Consider the following 10862-nt stretch of genomic DNA (forward strand, 5'->3'; position numbering starts at 1 on the left):
ATTAAAGCTCAATTTTTTCAGTCTTTGATCCAGTGGATGAAAAACATTTACACAATACTGTTAAAAGAACAATTTATTGTGATGTAAAAAAATTAACCAAGAAAACATTTTTAATGTGTTAAATATAGTAAAATATTTCACAATAATTTGTTGTGTGAAGGAACTAAACTGGAGCTGATGGCATCAATTTATAAATGCAAAAACATCAAATCTTACCAAATTATAAATGTAACTTTTCAGCAAGATACAGGGTCTTATAAGCAGACAAAATTAAAATTATAAGCAGCTATTTAATAGTATAATCAAGTAACCATTAAGTCTAGTTTTCAACATCACTGTGAGTCGATGAAAATACAGTCAACCAATGGGATCATCTGGAGTTAAGAACCATGAATAACTAAAAGCTGCAAGTACTTGAGTTGATAAAATTCGCAAACAATATTTTGACAGAGTTGCACACATCTGTTGATTATGAGTTAAACTTCAAAAGCAGCAGGAGCTGACCAAACTGCTGAACAAAATATTACAAATTCACACAAATGAAATTTGTAAAAGCAGAAATAAAGTCCAAGTAGGAGTAATAGGACTAAAAATGAAACATAAAATCCTATTGAAGAAAGAAGAAATTATTGTGATATTGCATTTTTTTTCTAAACAACAAACTGGAGACTCTTTTAGACCTTGTGATGATCAAAACAACTTAAAATTTTGAAATAAGTAAAACATAATAAAAAAGAACGTAGGTTTACCAATTGTAATGAAATTTGTGAAATCAGTCCTTGCTAACAATCTTGAAATTTTTCTAATGTATTTATTTTTGGTAAATTTTCATTAATCATTCACGAGGCATTTACTGGCTTAAAGTTTGGCTGCTTCTCATCATTGGTACTTATTTCATGATATTTTGTTCTTGTTTGTAAGTGAATATGTAAATTAAACAGAATAGCAATGTTGGAGATCAAAACATGTACTCATGAATGTAAAAGAGAAATAAAGTTTATGCTGCACTGACATGCTGTTTATAATAAAAGTTCAGTTCGATTTGTTTCATATTTAGCCTCTTTTTCGGTGCATTGAAATAAACTGAAACTTATGACTTCAGACAACCAAACTGCAGACAGATAAGGAGGACTTGATGTTTTTAATTACACAGCTGAACGGTGCTTGCTTCCACCGGCCCATATGCATTCCTCTGTTGCTTGCTGAGTGACTCCAAGTTTCAGCTTTTCAGCTTCATCACAAGCTGCAGTGTGACTCTTTTTACCAATCTTCAAAGTTATGTACTCTGGTACATATAACATTGTCATATCTAACAATATCATTAGATCCTGTTGTCATACATGTTTTATTTCTTATCATCAAAGATCGCCTAACTTCAATGATTATGTGTCTGTGAAGATTTTTAGCACCCGAATTTAAGAAAACAATTGCTTACAGAAAACAAATGTTTTCCTGAATTAATAGGCAATTCCTACTTTCTATCTCTGTCTTTATTAAGTTAACTTATATCTTATATTAATGATTGAAAAACAGATTACGTGTACTGTTTTAACCCAAAAGAAAAGATAGCTCAGATACCTTCCAACTGATCCTTTAGGGCCAGTTTTCTGTCTTGCTTTTTTTACTTCCATCATGTCCATGTCACCACTTTGACAAAAATAATAGTCTTTTTCTGTGGATGGAAACCAACTAGCTCACTTAAACTGCACACCTGCCACCGTGGTAACAAACAGTTTTGTAAAAGCAAATCCTTATCATTTGGGTGGGCCTGCGCATCAAAATGCTATTTGTAACATCAAAAGGATTTCTAAATGTGTCCCATTCTGCAGAAGGAAGACATTCTTCCCATTGCAGGGACACTGTGTATGTCTGGCACTGATCTCAAAGAGGGATAAAATGTGCACATCAAAAGGAAGGCTGACATCCAGGCAGAGGCAAGTAGAGACAGACCTAAATCTCTCTCATCAGTGTTCCTAATGCTAGAATTTACTCTTATTTTTGATTGATGGTAATAATCTCCTTCTATTGCTGCATAAATGTAAATTATTACCACAAGAGGGAGAGAAATAAGAAGTAATAAGAAGATTGAGCAAATGTACAGAGACCCATTCAGCACCATGGGAGGACCAATGTACTGTTTTTCTCAAAAACAGCGCGTCAGAAAATATAAGTTTCTTTCATGGGCAAAAGTTCCTTTATCAGTGAAAATTCAGCTTTTGCCAGTTTTCTCCTCAGCTACAGAAAAATCGATTTTCTATCCATTACCAGAGGATCTGCTGGACAGAAAATTGCCCAATCTTTTCCAAAGGCATTTGTGGTGAATACAGTCATTGAATTGATAGGTGGGATCCCATGATTATTGTCAAGTGGAATTACTCTGTCCTGTTCCTGAACAGACCAATCAGTCTATCCGATGCTCCATGCTGGACTGAACTAATGTCACTAGCTGGAAACAAATGATCAGATTCCATTTTCAGCCTGGGTAACGTCACTTTAATGGATACATCTAATTTCTTCCAGCCTGAAATGCATGGGCTTTCAGGCCGAGTGCATTTGCAGCTTTTAAATCTCACGCTAACAGGCAGCCCTTCGGGCACTGAATGTGCTCGTAATAACAAATTAAAATTTCATTAAGACAAGCCAATTTCAACTGAGGAAAATTTCTTTGACAGTTGGATGGGTTTTGGACATTAAACAGAAGGACGTGAGACACACCCTCACACTATTTAGAAGTTTAAACACGCTAAGCAGCGTGACTTTCTTAAATTTCTTATTTGGATGATGTATTTGATGTTTTCTCAGATTTTCTCTCATCCACACAAGTTTAAAATCATATGTACCCTCTGAAATTTATAAATATGTTTTTTAAAGGGGCAGTGATTTTTGTTTTTCAGGCAAAGAGTGCCATGTAATAGTATAATCAAGTAACCATGTTGCCTTTAGTTATTGTAAAAGTGCTATATAAATCAAATATGACTTAAAAGAAATCTGAATTCCTGATTTCAATTAGGATTTAGGTCCCTGTCTCTTTAAAAACTCCTGCTCTTTCTGAAACTCCACCTCTTTTGCTTTGACATTAGATGGTTTTTTTTTTTGTTGTTGTTGTTGTGAATTTGTTGGTCAAAAAAGCCAAATTGTGTTGATCATAATGGATTTGTAAAAGCAACAAAAGGGTAAAACATCCAATAATAATGCATTTTCATAAGCTATGTCCATTCCACAATTCAATGAAAACTGACATTACTGACAACTGATTAAACATAACTTTTTTCATTTGGTTAAATAAATTACTTTCTTAATGTACCACATTGTGTCTCCTTGTCTGTGGGTCTTTGAGAGTCTCAAATATCATTTGTGAGCCTCTTTTTAATTAACGTCTCAAAAAAATTTCCTGGGAAATGTGTGACACCAAGTTTTCAGCTGAAAGCAAGAAATTAGAGAGGAGCTGGAAATTATGGAGAAGTGTCGAATACAAAGACTTGCAAGAAAAGCTCTTGCTTATTAAACTCTTTTCTTTATTAAATTATTTAATCATGATGACAGGCTAAAATTACCTCTGAAATCAAATTAGTGGCCACTTGTTGATGAGAAATCCCATCTGGAAAGGTCATTAGGATGGGGAATACAAACGTTGATCGTCTGGTTTAAAAGCCCAGGGAGTCGATTTCTCCACATGGAAGCATCTGCTTAAGTGTCTGTTGGAAAAAATTTGATACCAGGTGTAACGAATTCAATTTTAAAATTAGTATAGCTAATGTTGTCATGATCAGTGTTTCTGTGTATTTATTTTAAGGTTTTTCTGTGTTCAGTTTCTGTCCTGATTCTCTGTGGTTTCTGCATCTTCCCCGTTGATTGATCCCAGGTGTGTCTCATTTCTTGATTACCCTCCCTGTGTATTTAGTTGCACCTGTTGTCTTTGTCTCTTGTCGGGTCCTCGTCTAAAGTCAGTTCTGTCGAACGTCGTTTTTCTGCCTGCCATCACAGTTGAACTGTAAAGTCCTGTGTTGGTTTAGCTCTCTTATTCAGTCCTCAGTTTTTTCAGTTGCTACCGGTATAGCTGTGTGCCAACTCTCTGCCGTGCCGCCTGTGTTGGACTCTCTTTATTAAATCATAATCATCGTCATCTGAGTCTCAGCGTTTGTTCTCTCCGCCACAAACCACAACTCATGACAAATGTCATCAATGAAATGTCTATAACAGAGGCTTTTATTGTCATTGGCTTACTGATATCTGCTGTTATGTAAAAAAAAAAAAAAACATCAATGGATGATAGTAAAGTAATCCTTTATAATTGTCCTTTTGCAAAGGAAGGCTTTGGTCACACAATTTTAAATTTATTCTGAATTTTCTCAATACCAAACAGACTCAAATATATACAAATCTCACCAATAACATTTGGACAAATGTCCTTCATGAAGTCAGAGGAACTATAGTTCTGTGGTGTGATTAGCTGTCTGATTTAGAACATCTCCCTTGGTTTACCAAAAAATGTTTTACAACAACGCATAAAATCTGAAATGATTTTATGCGTTGTTTTAATGATTTTAAAACAACCTTAAACTGTAATAATTAAAATAAATGTCAGGTAAAGGTTGAGGAGAGAGCACTGCTTAATTAAATAAAACTATCGAACGAAGTTGAGCATAAACTGAAAGATTGGAAAATTAATTATTGCTCTATGTAATTACATGCAAATGTAAAGTCGCATCGCTTTTTTTCAGGCACTCATAGTTCGTATAATTATCAGGATTCTGTTTTAATTTACTGTGCTAATACATTCAAACATAACACTTTTCACAGATTTTCAGCTATTATAACAGTAGATTTGCTATTGTTTCACCTTTTTAAATTAAATTAAACTTAAAAAGACAGTACACACTCCTTTAGAAATCATTGGAATCCATGAAAACTAAGCATTGCAGAGAAATTTATGATAGCAGAAACTGCTGATATGCTCACTGATATGAGATAAGAATTAGAGAAAAAGAAGCAAACATATTTTTCTGAACTTAACTATGTAGCTGAGGAAATTATTTGGATGTCGCAAAGTTCAAATAGTTACTGCAGTTTGTTTATGTGTTTGCCTGGAGCTGCTCATTGCTGCAGTAATTCTGTTTTCTCTTTATTTGTTTTTGAGCTCTTTAACCTGTCTGACCATTCAAAGGAAGTCAGCGACAGAGGTTTGCTGGATTTACATTTGATTTTACTGTCTTTAGAGAAATAATAGTTCATTGCAATTAAATGAAATAGGAAATTTTTAACACCAAGATATGGACATTACTATCTTCCCCAGGCAACCAAATACAAGCGTTAACACACTTTACATTGATTTATATTTCAATTGTCACTTTAGATACTTTTTAAACCCGGTGCTTGTACTTTAAAGACTGCTCTTTATGAATATGTAGTTTTCCTCAAAACCAATATACAAGAACCTTTTACAATCCCCTACTTTCCATTTTAATTAGATTCCATTTTCCTCTGCAGGTTCTTGCAGCTGTCTGTATGTTAAACTCTCCTCCGTTCTTAACATCCTCTCTGCCTCAGAGGAACACATCATGGGTTTTAGCAGCTTTGTGACTTAAATAGACTGAATCAGATCACACTGGCCTTCAACTGTGATCTCCTGAGATGCAGCCAAGCCGCATTCTCAGATGTTGAATGGAGCCTTGATCCAGTCTGCCATGTGGGGGTGATACCAGGTGAGCGTATAATTATAGCTGGTGTATGTTTTAAGAAAACATTATTTAATTTAAAATTGAATATCTTGCTATTAAGACTTTTATGGCTTGTAAGCAACCATTGCCATCCATCCATCCATCCATCCATCCATCTATCTAATCTATCTTCCCTAACTCATTATTTCAGTTTTGCAATTTTTGTTCCAGATTTGTGTGACATAGAAGCTGAATATATATATATATATTTCAAAAGGCCAGAGCTTTTTTTAATAGTGATATTCATCTCTGCCCGCTTTCTTATAAACTTTCCAGTTTTGTATACCTGACCATTTTTAGGGAAATGTTGGTTTGTTAAAATGTTCATTCATTCAGACGGAAGGAAACGTCTAATCTTAGAGAGGAATCAGTCAACACACATAACACACTTTTAGGTGGGTTGTCAAAAATACAAAATTTGTTCTCATTCTGTTAGTTGAAGCAATGAAAAATATTGAAAGTAGGACTTTTTCAGCTACAAGGTGACTGGCAAAGGATATTAGCTGCTCTGACATGCAGTAGCTGATCAGTGGATGGAGGGTTCATCTCTCAGGTTGGTATTAGTTCTTTGCTGTATTTTTCACTCTGTCTCCTATGGATATGACTTTAAGGAGTTCATCTTCTGGAGATAGTTTCCAACATATTACACTGCTTTGCTTGCACTCTCTTTGTCAATTTTTCTCAATTTTTATGCACACGCAGCTGAAAATGCTGTCAGGTCAGATACACAGATTGTGCTGAAAAGGAGGGGAAAAGAAGCCTGAAACTCAAATGTGTAGAAAAATACTATGAAAGACCTTCAGTTATTCTTGAAAACCTTTTTATTAAGTCTGCACAGGGGGGAAAAAATATAAATAAAGATGCAGTGGTTTTTAACTTCTATACAACTCCATGAAAAACTGTTAAACTCCTTCAATAAAGCAAAGACTTAGCAAGCTACATGTAAACCTAATACACTGACTTTGTGTTTGTGTAACACATTGGTGTTTTAACCAAAAACATGTCTAAAAGCAATTAGAGAGCAACACTATAGAATTGGTTGAAAAGTTAAGCTCATAGTGAATAACTTATTTTCTCACTTCAAAAATCTATAAGTAGTAAGAAAAAAACAAAATGTATTTTAGCAAAAACACTTGCTGATGTTAATTTCCTCTCTAATTTTACCTTTTGCATTTTAGCTGTTGGCTTTATCGCCTCTCTTCAAAATCTTCTTGACCCCTTGCCAGTTCATGTCATAAAAAAATGTCAAGAAAAGTGTGCTGCAGTTAAGTTCTAAATCATCCCACGCAAGGATTACAGAATGAACTGAATGAACACAGAGAGAGAAACATGAGGTCCAATTAACGTCTCTGCTGCAGCCTGACTCCCAGGAGCTCCAGATGCTCTGTGGGATCTCATTTTTGAGAACTCAAATGTTTTCTCAGTTGGCTTGTTGCAGAAGAATGGGTTCATAGAGGAATGCTTTGCACACAGTATTTATGCACTCAATACCATCTCCTGCAGGTCATATCTGGGATTACCATTCAAGTGAAGTTCAAACTTGCTTCCAGAGAAACAGGAGAACATTGTATTGATTATCTGTCATTTTGAACAACTAAGAGCATTTTTTTGGATTTTATTTGCTAAAGAAGGTTCTTCGTTTTATTTTTTATATAATTTCCCCTTTCCACCATATAGATGATATCAAGCAAGAAACAACACATATTCACCAAAAATGATCAGTTTAGGAATGTAAAAGAATCTTAAAGCATTTTTAGGAACAGTAGCCCTTTAATTAAAGTGTTAGTACCCCACAGGTAATGTGTAGGTACTCTCATGTGTATCTGTTAGTACCTTGTAAGTACAGGCATAGATACCCAACAAGGTTAACAGAATAACCTAAACCAGGGGTGTTCAAAATGCAGCAGCACTATCAGGTCTTTTTATTTTTAATCAGGCTAAAACTATTACCAACATACTTTTCTTACTTTTTTAAATTTTAGGTAAACACAAAGTATTCATCTTCTTTACAAGTAAGGTTTAACAATAGATAAACCACCTTCATCCAGAGACTTTTCACTGAAAAGCCAACTTTGCTGCACCCAAATAAGCTTTCATTGAATTTATTAAACAAGCATTTTGAAAGAGCCGCATCCTGTTTTAATAACTGAAGATAAATTGCTACCAAAGCTTGAAACAGCTCTGTGTAGCACCAGAGAAGACAGTGTACCCAGTAGGATGCATTCACTGCACTGTGGTAAACAGGCTTTTCTTCTGATACACTGTTTATTAACATTCAACATGCTCAGCTCAGAGAAACCATGACCTCTAGCTCCAGCCAGAGCAGATTTCTTTCCTGGTTGAAACGACACACTCCACCAGCCCTGAGCATATCTTTCACTGAAAGCAGATTTCTTTCCTCTTGGTCTGGGTTTTAATTGGATGGGTAAACTTGGAAAAAGCACTGCACCAGCAATTTCCCATAACCCCTAAAATCCCTGACCTACTAAAGTTGGCCCATCTGAACCGAGTCCATTATATGTGCTTAAAACTGGAAATGGGATTATGTGATTGCAAGACTAACCTAAATCTCCCACTTCTTTCAGAAGCTCTTTCTCTACTGCGAGTTACTTAAGAGGCTTGAGGGTCCCCAGTGGAAGACATGGAGCTCCTTCAGTCACACAAAGTGAGCTGATGAGCTGAGAGCTGCAGGGAAGGGAACCTCACTATTCTCTCCATTACAATCCTCTGTTGCTGGACGAGGTTCACAGGATCAGAATCTCCACAGCTTTCAAAAACACCAACCGAGCTTCTCTTTAACGTTTTCACTTTTATTTGTTTTATTCAAGAGTTATTAAAAATGTGTAATGCTTTGCTTTATTGTTAGAACATAGGAAATACCACTTACTATCATCAAATCAACAGATTAATATTGGAAAAAGTTTGAAAATGAAGGGAAATATAATATATCTTCATTAGGCCTTCATTACGTACATCTGTTCTATTGCTTGCTTAAGGGGAGGTATTGTTTTTTCCAGTCACATTGAATGATTTTATAGTACAATCAAGTATGTTGCAGAAACACTGCACACATAAAATATGACTTTAGAGAGATTTGACTTCATAATTTAAAACCTTGAAATTGGTTTTAAATTATGGTCTTTAAAAAACTCCTCCTTCAGAAATTCACCACATCGATTCTCTAACAACGTTTTTACCAGCGTTGCACTGAAGTAGCTCATACAGTGAGATCAGCAGGTATGCAGTTCCACCAGGTGTTAGCTAACTGCTGCTGGCTGGTCTGAAGAGTCTGAAGGAGCTGGCAGGTGGTGTCTAAGGAGAGGGATGCTCTGTGAGGCAGAAGCTTGGAGACTGCAGCTCTGGGGGGAGCTGCACCTCGAAGGTGGCGCTCAAATACCCAAAGACCCAAAGAGTTTTCCACAGCTGAATGGTTTCAAAGGCAGATTAAAGGATTTCTCAAACATGCATGAAAGAATCAGAGCAAATCAATGCAGAATTTGTGAATTAGAAAGAATTAAGGCAATTCTGAAGGGCAAAGGGGGTCAACTTTGGTTCTAGCAAGGTGAACCCAAAATATATCCCTGAATTTTAACAGAAATTAATTTCTGACTCTAGATTGCTGAAGATGTCAGCAGAAAGTTTCATTTGAAGTCACTGTTGAAGATGTTCTTATGAGTCTCATTATTAATATTGTTGATCTTAGTCAGCATGAATTTACATTTTGCCTAATGAGCCTGTTCTCAAACCAAATGAGTCACCACTGCTTTGTCAGGCACATCAGATCACATGTTCTAACAGAACTTTTTCAATTAATTTTAAGTCCAGTGTTTTATTTTGTAAGAAAGAAAATGGGCGGTTTCTGTCTTTAACACCATTTATTTTTAGTTCATCTTCTTGTAGGCTGACTATGAACAGCGTGACAATGTACGTAAATATATATACTTTTGGTTCAACTTGAAAAGTGGAACAGTGTGTTACTCTGTCTTTATATGTTGTGGATGTTGAAAATTGTTCTCTGTAGCTCTTCCAGAAAGCCTTCTCTCTCTCTTGTGGGAGCATTTTAGGAAATGAGAAATGTTTTGATGTATTTGTGGATCAGAGGCAGAAGGATGGAGGAGAGAGGAGACATAAATGGAAAAAAAAATAAGAAGACCTTGAAGTCTTACTTTGACATGATGTACAGCTAAAGTAGTACAGTATCCAAAGGATGTCACAGATATCAGCCGCAACCTTCCTGGGTTCATCAGTGGATCATGAAAGAACGAACCACTTGGATGGTTGATGCTTTTATCTCAGAACCTCACATGTGCTTTTAATATCCTCGTCTATGTTGAGTTTTGTGCATATACTCAATCTATTTTAATCAATTATTTTCTGTTAATGTGTTTTGTTGTGCAAAGGAACTTTGAGTTGTTTGATGAATCTTGAGAAGTTGACTAATATGAAGTTCCGGGGCAGATACTATGCCACGTTGTACAATACAGAGCAAAATTACCAATTCTACAAGACGTTTTGTACTTTATAGGTGCTAATATTACATCTGTCTAGCTAAAATGTGGAAGATAGTTATTTGATGCACTTACATCCAGGGCTACTTGGGGATGGTATTAAGAAGCATTTTAAGGGCCTGATTAGCAGCAACAGATTGCTCATAATTCACTAACTTGCAGTGATATCAGTAACCATGGATCTGGGTTTAGAGCTATTGAAATTAGATAAATGCAAAAAAAGAAAATAAAACATGTTAGCTAATTTCTAAAGCATTTCAGTTTCTATTTCTGTATGTTGCCAAACTTAAAATAAAGGAATGTTAGGTCAAGAATTTCACAACCTTAGGTTGTGAAATTCTGTCCAGACCGTTTTTCACACTGAGCTTTTTTAAGGATGCCAACTCACACTTGGCTGTTACTGTTTTCAAGATGACTTCCTAATTCCTGCATCTCATTTAAACTTATCTGTACTCCCAAGTCAGCAGAAGCAGCCGCAGAGTCCCTGCTGTCTTTCCCGATGGCAATGCCACATGCCAAATCTTTACAAGCAGCATGTGTGGTTTGAGTCCATTTAGCCTTTTTAGTCTGCTAAGCACATCGAGGCCACTGAACTAAAACATGGTAGATAGTGAATAAAGTTTGTGCTGATAATTTT

This window comes from Poecilia mexicana, unplaced genomic scaffold (genome assembly GCF_051168715.1).
Source record: "Poecilia mexicana isolate PSO_F unplaced genomic scaffold, ASM5116871v1 scaffold_14, whole genome shotgun sequence".
NCBI classification, from domain to species: domain Eukaryota; kingdom Metazoa; phylum Chordata; class Actinopteri; order Cyprinodontiformes; family Poeciliidae; genus Poecilia; species Poecilia mexicana.